Source organism: Phyllobates terribilis, unplaced genomic scaffold (assembly GCF_046119375.1).
Source record: "Phyllobates terribilis strain yellow unplaced genomic scaffold, ASM4611937v1 Scaffold_1__5_contigs__length_1240528914, whole genome shotgun sequence".
NCBI classification, from domain to species: Eukaryota; Metazoa; Chordata; class Amphibia; order Anura; family Dendrobatidae; genus Phyllobates; species Phyllobates terribilis.
This window is the reverse complement of record NW_027362761.1, coordinates 238,885,831-238,902,995: the sequence shown is the minus strand read 5'-3', so window position 1 is coordinate 238,902,995 and position 17,165 is coordinate 238,885,831. Positions and strand designations below refer to the sequence as shown.

The 17,165-nt window shown below is 44.1% G+C and overlaps 1 protein-coding gene across 1 annotated transcript in view; it reads left to right on the top strand.

The window, feature by feature from the left end:
- LOC141255734 (uncharacterized) overlaps window positions 1–17,165 on the top strand; it is a 971,797-nt gene that overhangs the window by 150,775 nt on the left and 803,857 nt on the right. The window lies entirely within an intron of this gene.

Here is a 17,165-nt window from a genome sequence, read left to right as displayed (position 1 = left end):
TCCCCAGAGCCTTTTCTTGGTAGTGTTGCCACCGGGCCCACTATGTAGAAATTAACATGTTTTCATATTTTTTTATGTTAAGAATGTTTTATTCTCAAACATGTTTTTATTAGAGAAAGATTTGAATAAACTATTTAAAAAGCTCTATTAATATACTCAAATAACCAAGAAGAATCACTGGACTATGTGGGTCATATTACTGTGCTAAACACACGGTGTTAGAGAATGATATGGAAATAAACTGATATATACAGTAGGTGATACAGGTAGGAGGGTCTTTATGTTACACGCACGCTGCTAGGTTCAGATAGGACGAGACGGGTTTCATGAATTCTTTGGAATCTTGGGGGAACCGTTACTCAGGGCGACCATAGGCTGCAGCTTCTCTCAGGCGCACAATAGATTCAATTGCAGACCAGACACATCTGACAATAGTCTTTTGAACAGTTTAACAGTGGAATTAACAGTGGAATTTATTCTGAAGAACAGCCAGTGCAATTTAGGGATATTACAGCAACAATCTTCATTACAGTACAGTCTGAGTTTCTTGAGCAACTGGCTCCAGTAACAATACAGTAGTTTCTTCACAAGGCACAGTATTACAGTCTCTTCAATAGCATAATTCAGCATAGATTAGATCTCTTAGCAGCACACTTCTATGCATACACAACCACAGGCTGTTCCTTCACAAGGACACAATAGTACACAACATTCTTTATCCTGCATGGAGATGGAGGGGGAGAGGATTTGATGAGGGAGATGATCCCTGTGACACAATTCCTTCCAGTCATTATCTTCCTGCCCAATAATACTCTGCATTGTTAGTTCAGGGAGCTATCTGATCTGTATTTAGTTTCTCTCCTGATCTGAATCCTGTTCAGTTGCCTTTTGTCATATCCAGATAACACACCACCTTTCTCTTCGGCTTAAGCCAGACTACAACAACAAGGTCCCCACAGTCCCCCTGGGGCTCTGCTAAAACACTACCTGTCTCCTGTGACTGTGTTAACCCCGCTAGTTGCTGGATGCTTCTAAAGCACAATACTTCCTGTCTCCTGTGCTTGTGTTATTTGTAACAGTTGCTGGATGCTTTTGAAGCAACAGTACTACTTCTGCATGTCACACTTTTCCCTCCTTTTTGAATGTCGTCTTCGACATTCGTCTTAATTGGTCAATCTGACCAATTCTGAGACAGTGGTGAAAGTGAGTAACTATATATACAAATTGGCATAACATTTATAAACATTTATAACAACCTATTCTACTACCTTTTTCTTGTACTACTCCTGTAAGAAATAAAAAATTAACACAATCCGTTTCTCTTCTGCTGGAGCTTTTCTTACATCTTCAAACAGCTCTCTCTCTCAGAAGGCCTTAACAGTTCTTTGTTTTTACAAAGTCTTTTAAGGAAAATCAAAGCATGAAAAGAAGTCTTTCCACCAGGCAACATCTTCCATACTGCCTCTCGGTGGTGAATACCACTCCAGTGGGCTTACCTGGTCCGCAGGCAGAGAAACCTGTTTCCAGTCGACAGTCCTTGGCACTTGACTGGGTTCACCAAGTGTCTCATACGTCAGCATCACAGGCCTCCTCACTTCTCGAGTCAACATCCTCCTGGTGGGTTGTTCCTCAGATGCCACTGGTTCTTCGGTCACAGGAGTTTCTTCCGCCGCACTCATTTCCTGTGCTTCTTCAGATGTTCTTTGAGCAGCCTCTGTAAGTTCCTGTACTTCTCCGGAATCGCCTGTTTCCGCACGGTCTGGTAATTCCTCTCCTCCTGAGTGTTGATCGGTCTCTTCAGGGACCGGTGTTCGATCATCAGATCTGAATTGGACTTCATCTGTACTTCTTGGTACAAACTCTGGAGCCTCGGGACTTACTTCACTCTCCTGAGGATGGTACATCCCTCTCCTTGCCGGTCCGAGAAATACAATGGTGTGTCCTTCTTCATCTGAACTTTCAAGGTCACTATCTACCTCCGGAGCTTCAGTCTGTGGTGGTACCTTAGTCGATCTTGGACGATGTCGGTTTACTTCTGGGAAGTCTTGTTGTGGTAGGAGATAACCACAGGGTAGTAGTAAATTCTGATGGACTATTCTGGTTTTCTTGTCTCCCATTTCAAATTGAATTTCATACACTGAGCTGTCATCAGCTTTCCTCTTTACAACCATTTACACCTTGTCTTCCCATTACGAACAAAGTTTTCCTGGACCGCCTTTCTTAAGTATGTACTTGACTAACACCCAGCTTCCCGGTGCCAATTCTGCTCCATAACATTTTCAATCATAGTATTCCTTACTCTTGCTCTGTCCTTGCGGAACCGATTTGGAGGCTATGTTGTATGCCTCTGCCATCCATTCCTTCCATTTCCGAACGTACTCCGGATACGTTCTGTAAGTCTCTGACATCGGAGAATCGAACATGATGTCGATTGGCAGTCTTGGTGATCGTCTATACAATAGGAAGAAGGATGAGTAACCCGTTGCACCTCTCTTTGTACAGTTAAAGACATGTACCACTTTTGACAGAGAACTCTTCCAGTCTTTCTTCTCGCCAGCTGTTAAAGTGCGCAACATCAACAATAATGTCCGGTTAAAACATTCCACTTGTCCATTACCCTCTGGGTGATAGGGTGTTGTGTGGGATCTCTGAATTCTACAGTACTTTCCTAGCTTGGCAAGAGGCTGGTTTTCAAATTCCCTTCCTTGGTCATGATGTAACCTCATAGGGAACCCAAACCTCAAAGTAAAATCATTGAAGATCTTCTCTGCCACTGTTCGTTGAAACTTTATTGGTGGTGGCATGTGCTTGGGTAAATCGTGTAAAATGATCCATCACCACCAATATGCATTCTTAACCACCTTGCATGTCTCAAGATGTAGAGAGTCTATTGAGACCATCTCAAACGGATATGTAGTTTGGATGTTGCCCATGGGTCCACGGGTTGATATAACATAGTAACGTAGGTTGAATAAAGACGTAGGTCCATCAAGTTCAACCTTTCTCCCCCAAATGTACTCCCCATACCAACACTACCCTAACTTACAGGAACTAGGCCTCACAAATGAATTACCATTTTTATTTTTGTCATTACTGCACTATTACAATTACAAATAAACCAGTTTATAATTTTTTAATTAGTTTTATTTTTGTATTACTGTTATTGTATTACTGTTATGTGTTGGGACGTTTATCAGCCACCCACACTCCCTGGTAACGTACCTCTCAATATCTCTCACCATGTATGGCCAGAAGAAAAATTCACAGATCTAGATGGTTGTTCTTTCTAGGCATGAGCGAACATTTCAATATTCGGTTCGGAAAAGCTCGCCGAACAAATTGATATTCGCAGAATTTATTCGCGGAATGTTCGTCTAACATTTCCAAATCCCATAGGAGTCAATGGAGGGACCAAAAAAATGCATATACAACACCTAGAAATGGGACCAAAAGCTGCGAAAACACATCAAATTAGGTGTAGACACCAGGGAAGTATGATGAATTGACCCAGAGTACAAGTACTATAATTATTATTACTGTGACAGCGACATTTATTCAGTTGCGCTTTACATGTCAAAAGGGGTCACCGACTAGTACAACAGGAGAGAGGACCCTGACTGCGAAAGCGCATTGTCAGGGATGTGGTTTGTGGAACCACTGTGCTACGGACCCCGGAGAGCCTGGAGTTGCGTGACTAAGCAAGCACCAGACTGTTCACTAGAGCCACTGATGATAAGGTTAGACTTGGATCCCGATGAATGCCAGGTGCCACTCCAGGACAGACCAATGGACAAGCAGCAGTTGGACCCAGTAGGACAGACTAGATGGTGCAGCAGGCAGAGTCTGTATCAGAGTGCAGCAGGCAGAGTCTGTATCAGGAGTCCAGCAGGCAGAGACTGTATCAGGAGTGCAGTAGGCAGAGTCTGTATCAGAGTGCAGCAGAGTCTGTATCAGGAGTTCAGCAGGCAGAATCTTTATCAGAATGCAGCAGGCAGAGTCTGTATCAAGAGTGCAGCAGGCAGAGTCTGCATCAGACTGCAGCAGGCGGAGTCTGTATCAGGAGAGCAGTAGGCAGAGTCTGTATCAGAGTGCAGCAGACAGAGTCTGTTTCAGGTGTGCAGCAGGCAGAGTCTGTATCAGAAGTGCAGTAGGCAGAGTCTGTATCAGGAGTGCAGCAGGCTGAGTCTGTATCAGGAGTGCAGCACGCAGAGTCTGTATCAGAGTGCAGCAGAGTCTGTATCAGAAGTGCAGTAGGTAGAGTCTGTATCAGGAGTGCAGCAGGCAGAGTCTGTATCATAGTGCAGCAAGCAGAGAATATATCATAGTGCAGCAAGCAGAGACTGTATCAAAGTGCAGCAAGCAGAGACTGTATCAGAGTGCAGCAGGCAGAGTCTGTATCAGAGTGCAGCAGGCAGAGTCTGTATCAGAGTGCAGCAGGCAGAGTCTGTATCAGAGTGCAACAGGCAGAGTCTGTATCAGGAGTGCAGCAGGCAGAGTCTGTATCAGAGTGCAGCAGGCAGAGTCTGTATCAGAGTGCAGCAGGCAGAGTCTGTATTATATTGCAGCAAGCAGAGACTATATCATAGTGCAGCAAGCAGAGACTGTATCAGAGTGCAGCAAGCAGAGACTGTATCAGAGTGCAGCAGGCAGAGAATGTATCAGAGTGCAGCAGGCAGAGTCTGTATCAGAGTGCAGCAGGCAGAGTCTGTATCAGAGTGCAGCAGGCAGAGTCTGTATCAGAGTGCAGCAGGCAGAGTCTGTATCAGAGTGCAGCAGGCAGAGTCTGTATCAGAGTGCAGCAGGCAGAGTCTGTATCAGGAGTGCAGCAGGCAGAGTCTGTATCAGAGTACAGCAGGCAGAGTCTGTATCAGGAGTGCAGCAGGCAGAGTCTGTATCAGGAGTGCAGCAGGCAGAGTCTGTATCAGGAGTGCAGCAGGCAGAGTCTGTATCAGGAGTGCAGCAGGCAGAGTCTGTATCAGGAGTGCAGCAGGCAGAGTCTGTATCAGGAGTGCAGCAGGCGGAGTCTGTATCAGAGTGCAGCAGGCAGAGTCTGTATCAGGAGTGCAGCAGGCAGAGTCTTTATTAGGATTGCAGCAGGCAGAATCTGTATCAGAGTGCAGCAGGCAGAGTCTGTATCAGAGTGCAACAGGCAGAGTCTGTATCAGGAGTGCAGCAGGCAGAGTCTGTATCAGAGTGCAGCAGGCAGAGTCTGTATTATATTGCAGCAAGCAGAGACTATATCATAGTGCAGCAAGCAGAGACTGTATCAGAGTGCAGCAAGCAGAGACTGTATCAGAGTGCAGCAGGCAGAGAATGTATCAGAGTGCAGCAGGCAGAGTCTGTATCAGAGTGCAGCAGGCAGAGTCTGTATCAGAGTGCAGCAGGCAGAGTCTGTATCAGAGTGCAGCAGGCAGAGTCTGTATCAGAGTGCAGCAGGCAGAGTCTGTATCAGAGTGCAGCAGGCAGAGTCTGTATCAGGAGTGCAGCAGGCAGAGTCTGTATCAGAGTACAGCAGGCAGAGTCTGTATCAGGAGTGCAGCAGGCAGAGTCTGTATCAGGAGTGCAGCAGGCAGAGTCTGTATCAGGAGTGCAGCAGGCAGAGTCTGTATCAGGAGTGCAGCAGGCAGAGTCTGTATCAGGAGTGCAGCAGGCAGAGTCTGTATCAGGAGTGCAGCAGGCGGAGTCTGTATCAGGAGTGCAGCAGGCGGAGTCTGTATCAGAGTGCAGCAGGCAGAGTCTGTATCAGGAGTGCAGCAGGCAGAGTCTTTATTAGGATTGCAGCAGGCAGAGTCTGTATCAGAGTGCAGCAGGCAGAGTCTGTATCAGAGTGCAGCAGGCAGAGTCTGTATCAGGAGTGCAGCAGGCAGAGTCTGTATCAGGAGTGCAGCAGGCGGAGTCTGTATCAGGAGTGCAGCAAGGACTGGTACGCAACCTTACACAACTTAGACTGAAGAACAGGAAGGTTCCACTACAGCCAACCCAATAGATGGAGATCCAATCAGGATTCCCCACATTTAAAAAAAATTGTGGCAGATGCCAGCAAAGTGGCATTAATTTCACTATTGTAGAAATAGTGTAAATAAGACCCACACTTCTTCCAGTACAGCCAACCCAGGAGATGGAGACCTAACCAGGAGTGTTCACATTGCCCTAAATGAGGGCCTAACACCACAGAAGTGGCATCAATGTTATCAGACTACAAGTAGTTTAACACAGACCCATACCTGTCCCACTACAGCCAACCCAGGAAATGCAGACTCAATCGGAAGTGTTTACATTTAAAAATATAGGGCCTAAGACCACCATTTTCGTGGCCAACAGATTGGAGATGGTGGAGTTCAACCTCTTAGCTTTGTCATGTGTAGGATGAAACAATCTATTACGTGACCACAACAGCGGGATTGAGGGCTGGCTGCAGTGCTGAGAGAGGGCAGAACACGGTGAAATCGACAAACTGATAGACTGTGAGTGACGTGCAGGCGGAGATGTTGCGGTGGATTTAGAAACATGTGGTGTGCTCAGAGAAACAAACACAGCAGGCATGTCCGCTTACAGCTGAAGGGCTGTCACTCAGCCTAACTGCAGCGGGTATACAGCTGGTTCTGTCGGACACCTGTGTGACACAACTTGGCATGGTAACAGAGGAGGAAGAAGTAGCAGATGCATTTGATGGGGAAGCTGATGGTTGTTGAGGTGCGCTGGTCTGCATTTCAGCGTGGTAAGATTCCCAGCATAAAGAATGTTGTTTGAGCATGTGAACGTTCATGCATGTAGTAGTCAAATTATTGCAGTTTTTCTCTCTACTGAGTTTTTTATCACAAAGTTTACAGATAACGTGAGTTGGCTCATCCTATGCAGTGACAAAAAATGACCATGCTAGGCAACCCTTGCTGCCCCTGCGAGCTGCAGACCCATGACCGCTGCTGGCCACAGCCACTGTTGTGGCTAAGGATGCATCAATCCGTGTCTGCGCCGTAGGGCAGAAGGTAACCTCCTCGTCTTCCTCCTCCACCTCCTCAGATGAGCTACTCTGCTGCGTGACTCTGGGTTCACACCAAGTAGGATCTTCAACCTCGTCATCATCCATTGTGTTATCCCATTTGTCGTCCTCAGAGTGCTCTTGTTGCCCTGACAGCACAGTACAGTCCGCATGAGCCTCAGGTATCTGAGTCTCATCAGGATTACCTCCCTCCCCTGCGTTTAACGTCTGGTGACGAGGGTCAGGAACCTGCTCGGACCCTATTTTGTCCTGCCCCGAATCCAAGCTAAAAAAATTTTGGGCAATGGTGCAGATGCTTTCTTCCCCTTGACTCTCTGACTGTTTGGAGTACACTTCTGATGCCCATGGTGTGGAATGGGTGAAGAGTTCTACAGACTCGCCTATCTATGGTTCGCTTCATTCAGTTGGGCAGTTGGCCAGTTGTGACGCGAGGGATAACATGGGTAATTGGTGTGTCACCTCTGTGGACTGTACTGCATGTGATGTTGAGGTGGAGGAAGAAGAGGAGAGGGCACTGGAAGCTTGCCATCCACAGGAGCACCTGCTGTTTCTGTGCCTTATCAACAAGGCGTATCACTGTGAGGCTTCCAAAGGATGGGAGTGCAGTAGGCCGTCCACTAACATAAGTTGTCAGTTGTCTTTGGATAGGACCTGTTGTATTGGTTCACTAGTGCTCTCAGTAACATTACCACGTACCCCACTTACACCTTGAACACCAAGCCTATTCCCCCTTCCACCATGCCCTCTCTTTTTCCCACTCATATTGGTCAGATACACTGGTATGAGCACGCAATTAAGTAAAGAAAAATATGTTTTTTACCTATGCAATAGCTCAGCACACACTTGAATTTCAGTGACACTAAATAACAAGGTAAGATATGGCCTGCCATATAACGTTACTAACAGACAAAAGAAATTTGTTAGTGTGCATGAGGCCGATAAAACCTACGAGATATTCTCCAAACAATTTCAAACTGAGATGTCCCCTGCTGTATTACTTTTAGAAACAGAAGAATTTTTTTTTTGGAATGTGGATGAGGCCAGTATGACATAGAATATATGCTACAAAATATTTCAAACTCAGATCTAGCCAGCTGTATCACTTTACTCAGAGCAAAAAATATTTTTTGGGTTACTCTGCATAAGCTCTGCGTCCAGATGACTTTGACCACCACTGACATAGTAACTGGCTTATAGAACTGTATAACTTTTGGCACAATAAAAAATATTTTTTGGACTGGGCTTAGTAAGAGAAGTTTTTTTTTTTTTTTACTGTGAAACCAAGACAAGTTCAACGCCACTAAAATAGGATCTACCTTTTAGCAGACTGGATCAACTTTGCCACAGTAAAAAACCTTTGGTGGACTCTGCCTGCCAACCAAAAATATATATAGGTTTGACTGTGCGTAGAAGCTGAATTTGACCACCACTGACGTAGTAGCTGGCTTATAGCACTGTGTGACTTTTGGCACAGGAAAAAAATTTTTTTGGACTGGGTGTAGCAAAAGAAAAAAATTTATTTTTTTTAATCTTAAACCACCTGAAGTTCAACTCCACTAAAATACTATCTGACACTAAAAAAACTTTAGTGAACACAGCTTTCAATATCACAATAGCAACAGAAGAAAAAACAGATTTTGTGCTCTTCAATAAGAAGCTCTGCAGACTGCGCAGAGCACAATTTCAACCCCACTAAATGAAAAGGTGCACTGCGCTTGCTTGATCACATTAGTGAGTGCAAAATAAGATTCAAGGTATACTGAGACATGGAGCTCTATACCAGCGGTGCACAGCACTATTGTATGGCATGGGCCCTCTGTTTCTGTCAGAATCTCAGTACTTGCACAAGAACACCAAAAATGTGCTGCACCAGTGGTTGCAGAGGTACACAAGCCAGGAATTATCTACACTATCTGACTACCATACAAGCGCCAATCTATCTAGTTAATATCTCTCGTTACACAGGAGAACACTGAGCTGCATCTGTCTCCAGCAGTGACATGGATACAATGGTGCTGGGGGCACATAGCCGCTTTTTATATTGAGAGGACATGTGATTTCTGCAGCTAATTGCAGAAGCCCTTATGTCTGGACAGTGTAGATGCTTCCTGCACTATGATTGCCTGGCTTCGCTTTCCTCAGCTAAAGTTACCGCCCACAGGAAAAAAAACAAAAACAGTGCACCGCTGATCTGACCTGTTCTAAGCTCTCCACAGCCCCCACACTCACCTGGCACATGTCACCGCTCATCATACACTTCCACTATGCTAACAAAACTGTTCAAAACACTGTGGTTGCCTTGTATTCGCGGTCCCCAGCTAATTCGTCGAACTTTTCAGACTTTAAGAAAATTTGTTCACCTTTGCAATCACGAATGCGAATGTGCCAAATTCGTGCCGAATTTGAAACTTTCGAACAATCACTGAACAAATTCGCTCAAAACTAGTCTTTTCCACTCCCAGGTGTCCCATGTTTTCATGGAGTTCTTTGAAGACCAACTTACAGAGTACTCTGGGTAGTAACAACTGCCGGTTTTGTCCTCCTTTAAGATACAGGATACCGTCTTCACTGAGGTAGAGCTTCGCCCATTCTTTAACTAAAACAGATACTGCTGGTGACTCATTATCTCTCTCCCATTTACTTGGAAACTGATTTTGGTCCACATAAAGAAGTATTCTACCAATTATCTGATCTTCCCGTTGTGCTCTATGGATTTTCCCTTTTGGTAGCTGTTGAATAGAAAGGGGGTGATCTTGTTCTCTCACATTTATGGTGGTTTTCACAGTCAACAGACACCACAATGGTGTGTCTTCCTCTTGATATGCTTGCACTGCTTGCATAGTGCTCTCAATTGCTTCCAGACTGACTTCCTCTGAGCATTCTTGCATGAACTCCTCTTGAAGCTCATCAAGAGAATGCCAAGAGTGTGCAAAGCAGTCATCAAAGCAAAAGGTGGATACTTTGAAGAACCTAGAATATAAGACATATTTTAAGTTGTTTCACATTTTTTTGTTAAGTATATAATTCCACATGTGTTAATTCATAGTTTTGATGCCTTCAGTGTGAATGTACAATTTTCAAGGTCATGAAAATACAGAAAAATCTTTAAATGAGAAAGTGTGTCCAAACTTTTGGTCTGTACTATAAGTCAAAGTGTTATTGTCAGTGTATACCTCAAACTCTTTGCTGTAGTACAGATAATCTCTAAATTGTTCACTGATAGTCCATTTCAATGCCAGGAACTCCAATTTTCCAGAATGTAGATGGTAATTCTTCTTGTCGTCTGTCAAAGTTCTAGAACCGTAACCGATGACTCTCAATTTTCCATCTTGATGCTGATACAGGGCAGCTCCCAGTCCAACTTGAGAAGCGTCACAATGCAGAAAATACAGTAAGTTGAAATCAGGATATCCCAAGATGGGTGGTTTTTTCAGGTAGTCTACTAGTTCTTCCAAACCCTCCTGGTGGTCTGCTGTCCCGAGAATGGGCTGTTGGGATAAAACAGTGTTGTTTCTTTTAATCCCGGTCCTAACCGCGTTCTTCTTTTTCTCCATGGGTGTTGTTGACTCTGCCGTCGTCCCCAAGAGGAAGTATAATGGGGCGGCAATCCTGGAAAAGTTCCAACTGTAAGTACGATAATAGGAGAGGAATTCTAATATCTGCCTCAACTCCCTGACAGTAGAGGGCCACTTGTCTTTTACGGCCAGTAACGGAGCGATTTCTGCTGGGTCCATGGTTAGAGATGAGCGAACATTTCAAAAGCTCGGCGAACAAATAGACATTCGCCAAATTTATTTATCAAACATTCAACGAACATTCCCGAACCCCATAGGAGTCAAAGGGGGACCAAAAAAATGCATATACAACACCTACAAACGGGCCCAAAAGCTGTCAAAACACATCAAATTAGGTGTAGACACCAGGGAAGTGCCATCAATTGACCCAGAGTACAAGTACTATAAGTATTAGTATGACAGCCACATTTATTCCGTGGCACTTTACATGTCAAAAGGGGTCACCAACTGGTACAAGAAGAGAGAGGACCCTGCCTGTGAGGGAGCACAAACAATCTGCAAGGGATGGGGGAGGATACAGTAGGTCAGGGTATAGCTAGTCGTGCAGCGGTATGCTGGAGCGAGGCTTACCTCAGATTGAATGCTTGTCACAAGAAGTGGGTCTTCAGCTTCCTTTTCAAGGTTTCCACTGTAGGTGACAGTCTGATGTGTTGGGTTACAGAGTTACACAGTAGCGGAGATGCACTGGACAAATTTTGTATGAGATTGTGACAAGAAGAGATAAGAGGGAAGTAGAGAAGGAGATCTTGGAAGGATGGGAGGTTGCATGCAGGTAACTAGTACAGGGAGCCTAGGTCACACGTGTGGAGGAAACAGGTTTTCGATGGCTTGGTAAGCCTAAGTTAGTCTTTTCAACTGGAGTGTCTGGGCAACAGGGAGCCCATGCAGGGATTGACAGAGGGGAGAAGCCTGGGAATAGCGGGATGACAGGTGGATTAATCGGCCAGCACACTTTAGGATAGATTGTAGGGGTGCGAGAGTGGTAGAAGGGAGGCCACAGTGCAGGAGCATGTAGTAAAAGAGGCGGGAGATGATGAGGGCGTGCACTGGTGTTTTCCTAGATGCATGGTTGAGTAATGTGCGGATCTTTGGAGTTGGAGTCAGCAGCAAGTGGAAAGGGCTTGGATTTGACATTTGAAGGACAGATCAGAGTCAAGCTTGCGGGACTGGGGAGAGTGGGCAGCCATTCACTTTGATAGATAGGTCAGATGGGGGGTGTTGAATGAGATGATGGAAATATGATGCATTCTGTTTTATCCATGTTAAGTTTTACAAATCTAGCAGAGAAGAAATATAAAAAACAGGACACACATTGTGGGATTCTGGTTAGTATGCAGGTGATATCAGGTCCAGAGAGGTAGATCTGTGTGTTATAAGCATAGAGATGATACTGAAATCCATGAGGCTATGAGCTGTCCTAAGCCGAAGATGTAGATGGAGAAGAGCCTGTGTCCCAGAACATTACCCGTGCCCGCCCCAGTGCACTTACTGGGAAGGAACGATTAATCACAAACACATGGAACAGTGAATGTGGACAGGGATGGTATGGAGCCAGTCCACAGTGAAAAATCAGCCACAAAGTGTCGGGGAACCTTCCCACAGACTTTTCTTAGCCAGGGCAGCTTCTTGGCAAGGTTGGACGGGCCCACCAGAGAAACGGAGAATCCTCCGGTGAGCCCTGGCTTCTCCATCAAGAGAGTTCATAGCGCAAACCTTGCAGGTGGTGATGATGATGAGGCCATCCATCTCCTTAGTTCTCTGTTACTTGAAATGCAAGCGCAAGTATGCAGCCAGCCATCCACCCACCCGCAGGCTGCAATACTTAACTGCCAAATTTCTGGACAGCTGCTGCCACTTGAAATGTTGCCTTTTAGGCTCGTTTAGGCGGAAGCTTTTCACAACCTCATGGCGGCTGCGGCCGGGTCTCCATACTCGATCCCCAACCACCACTATTTCTCCTGGTGTCGTCGCCGCCTTCCACAAGCATGGGTCCCAGAACACTACCCGTGCCTCCGTCCCAGTGCACTGATTGGGAAGGACCGCCTTACCACAAACATGTAGACAAGTGGAGCCAATCCACAGCTTGTCGGTGAGAGTTGTATTTCACCACAGCCATATTCTCTAGCTCGGTGAAAGGACTTGGGAAACCGTATCTACTCCAGCTGTCATTTCCCCCAGGAAGTCCTCTAATGCATCTCTTAAGCAATGGCAGTCCTTCCAACATCAGCTGACACTTCTCATTGGTGCTTAGACACAGACAAAGATCTTTCTTTACGCCTTGAATTTGATCACTACAGAGTTGGACAATGCCCTGATCTGCAATGATTTTGAGAAATAACGTGTATAAGCCAAGCCAACGAGCATAAGTTTAGGCCACTGAAGGTTATTAACCGGTTCCCAACCGCCCACTGTAGATAAAAGTCGGCGCTGCCTAGGCTCTGTGCAGCGCCGACGTTTAAAACGGTGGGTGGTCCCGCAGCGCTCAGGACCCCGAGGGTCCTGCAAGCGCTGCGATTCCAGTGCAGACCGTTAGCTCTGACAGGGAACATCATCGGGACCTGATTGGATTATGTCCCAATGATGTTAACCCTTTGCTATGTTCTATATGCCGCGATCTATAGTGATCACGGCATATAGAATATAGTGAGGGTCGTCAACTTACCTCTCCGACGGCCCCCTGATAGCTTCCAGGACCTTCCATTGTTATGGCGGCTGGAGGTCACATGACCACCTCCAGATCTGCCATATATGGTGTCCTGCTAGGCTCAGCCTGCAGCTGAAGCCTGGCAGGACAAACTGACTGTGAAACAGTCAGCAAAGATCTCATCCAATGTAATACATGTCTATTACATTGTATGAGATCAGTGATTAGAAAAATAAAAATTAATGTCCCATACAGGGACTAAGTAAAATTGTAAAAAAAAAGTAAAAAAAAAATATTTTTAAACTGTTAAAAAAAAAAATCACAAAATAATAATAAAAAAAAATAATAAAATATTAAACCAATAAATCTGTATATTTATGCAAAACCAAAAAAAGTACACATATTTGGTATCGCCGCGTCTGAAACAACCCGATCTATAAAACTGTCACACTAATTAACTCCTTCTGTGCACACCGTAATAAAAATAAATAAAAAATTAGCTTTTTCATCATATTGCCAAACAAAAAGGGGAAAAAAAGGCGATCAAAAAGCAAAATGGAAATAAAAATGGTACCGCTGAAAACGTCATATTGTTCCGCAAAAAAAAAGCTGCCATACAGCTCCATCAGCCGAAAAATGAAAAAGTTATAGCGCTCAGAATGAAGCAATGCAAAAAAAATATTTTTTCTATAAAATTGTTTTATTGTGAAAAAGCGCCAAAACATAAAAAAATATACAGTAAGTGTAGCATCTCTGTAAACGTACTGACCCGAAGAATAACGCTGCCTGATCACTTTTACTACACGCAGAACGGCATAAAAAAAAACCTCAAAAAACAATTCCTGAATTGTTGGTTTTTGTTAATTTTACCTCCCAAAAACGGAATAGAAAGCGATCAAAAAATTTCACGTACCCAAAAATGGTAGCAATAAAAATGTCAACTCGTCCCGCAAAAAAACAAACCATAACATGACTCTGTCGGTCGAAATATGGAGAAATTATAGCTCTCAAAATATGGCGATGCAAAAACTAGATTTTGCAAAAAAAAGCGTCTCTTACTGTGTGACAGCTGTCAGTCATAAAAACTCGATATAAATCTGGTATCTCTGTAATCGCACTGACCCGAAGAATAAAGTAATCTAATCAGTTATATCACACGAGGAACGGCGTAAAAAATAAATAAAACCAATTCTTCACCTGCTACTGATTTGTTTATTATGTCTCCCAAAGATCGCAGTAAGGCACTGCCCACATTTATCCTGCGCTCTGCGCTGAGCACTTACACCAGAGTTTCCATGTAAATCTCTGAAATACGTGATTCAGACAGAACCCATGACAGAAGATTCCCTGTAATGAGGCAGATATAGGCCACTGTGGATGCCGTCTGGCCTGTGATCCCACGGTGTCATTTGTTTTAGGCATGCATAAAAGTGCGGTTGGCCACAGTTTTGTGCACTTCTGAAAAAAAGGACACCGCTAAACAGAGGCCAGACGGAGTACAGAGTAACTCTGCTGCCTCATTACAGTGAATGGATCCCGCAGGGGTTTCATCCGAATTACATCACTTGGAAATTTAGATGGGAACCCCTATGTAAGCGCTCAGCCGGATAAATGTTGCGTAAAATGTTCCCAATAAAAGCTTCAACTAAGTCCTCAAAAAAAGCTAGTCCCCACTCAGGTCCGTCATCTGTTAAAAATATAAGGGACTTCCAAGTTACTGGTAGCAGAAAGGCTCTGGAAAAGCGAAATGGCCCTTGCCCCCCAAAAGAAATTCAGAAAATTTTGTGCTCCCAAATCCAAATGCCTATTCTACAATAATTTGTTCTCCAATTGTCAAATAGCACTTCGTCCCCCCCAGATCTTGCCGTATGGCTGAGCGGTACGATACAGCCACATATGGGGTATTGCCACTTTTAGAAGAAATTGTGTGACATATTTCAGCACCATTTTTACCCATTGCCCTGTGTGAAAATGTAAACTCTGAGGGTAAAACATTTTTTGTGGTAAAAATATAATTATGCTTTTTTCACTGCCCAATGGTATAAATTTAAAAATTAAAAAATACTCACTACTTCCCTAGATGAATTCCTTGAGAGGTTTAGTTTACAAAATGGGGTCACTTGTGGGGGTTTCTGCTGTTTCGGCATGTCTCCTTCCCTTCTGAACCCTGCAGTGCGCCCAAACAGTAGTTTTCCCTCACATATGGGATATCTGCGTGCTCATGAGAAATTGCACTACAAATTGTGTATTCCATTTTTTCCTGTTACCCTTGTGAAAATAAAAAAATTGGGTCTAAAGTAACATTTTTGTGAATAAAAGTTAAATGTTCAATTTTTTCTTCCACGTTCCAAAAATTCCCGTGAAACACCTGAAGGGTTAATAAACTTCTTGAATGTGGTTTTGAGCACCTTGAGGGGTGCAGTTTTTAGAATGATGTCACTTTTGGGTATTTTCTGTCAAAAGGCCCCTCAAAGTCACTTCAAATAAGATGTGGTCCCTAAAAAAATGTTTTTGTAAATTTTGTTGGAAAAATGAGAAATCGCTGGTCAACTTTTAACCCTTATAGCTTCCTAACAAAAAAAAATTTTGGTTCCAAAATTGTGCTGATGTAAAGTAGACATGTGGAAAATGTTATTCATTGACTATTTTGTTTGACATATCTCTCTGATTTAAGGGCATGAAAATTCAAATTTGAAAATTGCAAAATTTTCAAAATTTTCGCCAAATTTCCGATTTTTTTGACAAATAAACGCAAGTGATATCGAAGAGATTTTACCACTATCATTAAGTACAATATGTCACGAAAAAACAAACTCAGAATCAGGGGAATATGTTGAAGCGTTACAGAGTAATTACTTCATAAAGTGACAGTGGTCAGAATTGAAAAAATTGGCCCGGTCATGAAGGCAAAAACAGGCTCTGGCGCAAAGTGGTTAAGTGAAACTCATACAGCTCTCCCACAGACTGAAAGAGGGGTATCAAGACTTCCAAGACAGGCAAGACCTCCCTGTCCTCCCCAGAAGACGACTGTCCATGTTCATCTCCTCATTATCACCCAATCCACATTGAGATGAGATGAGGCTAGACTGCATTGTTCCTTGCTCCACCTACAATGCCTCCTCTTTAACTGTGAGACAGAGAAGCGGGATGGTGACACTAGTTATGGCGTCATCGCCACCCACCATCTTGGTGGAGCCCTCAAAGTTTTGGAGGACGGCACAGACATCCATGCCCACTCATCAGCACTTGAGTGCAGAGGCTGACCTGAATGCCAATGGGCGTGTTGAAGCTGGTACTCAACAACTGCCCTCTGCTGCTCACAAATCCTTCCCAACATCTGCAACGTTGATTTCCAACATGTGGTGAAATCGCACAACAGTCGGTGAGCTATAAGCTGCAAATGCTGCTGAAGCACTGCCAGGGTGGCGGTAGCTAAAACGGACTTTCTCAAATGGGCACACACGCGTTGTACTTTCACAAGCAGCTGTCGCAGATCTGGGTACGTTTTGAGAAATCGCTGAACAACTAAGTTGAGCACATTTAGTGCTCTCTCATTACTAATGTGTAACCCTGTATGTAGAACAATATCAGAACAAAAAAATTGAAAAATGAAATAAAGCCTGCTTTATATACCACGGTACTAAGTAAACCAATTTCGATTCTATCTTATGTACCCCTGTGACAAAAATATCTGCACTAAAGAATTAATTTCACTAGAGTAGAACTAGTATAATAGTGACCGACAACTCTTTCACTACAGCCAAACCCAATGGAGACCCAATCAGGATACTCCACATTTACAAAAATTAGTGACAGACACCATCAAAGTGGCATCGATTTCACCAGAGTAGAAGTAGTTTAATGGAGACAGAAACCTCTTCCACTACAGCCAAACTAGAGACTAGTGATTAGCGAGCACTAAAATGCTCGGGTACTCGTTGTTCGG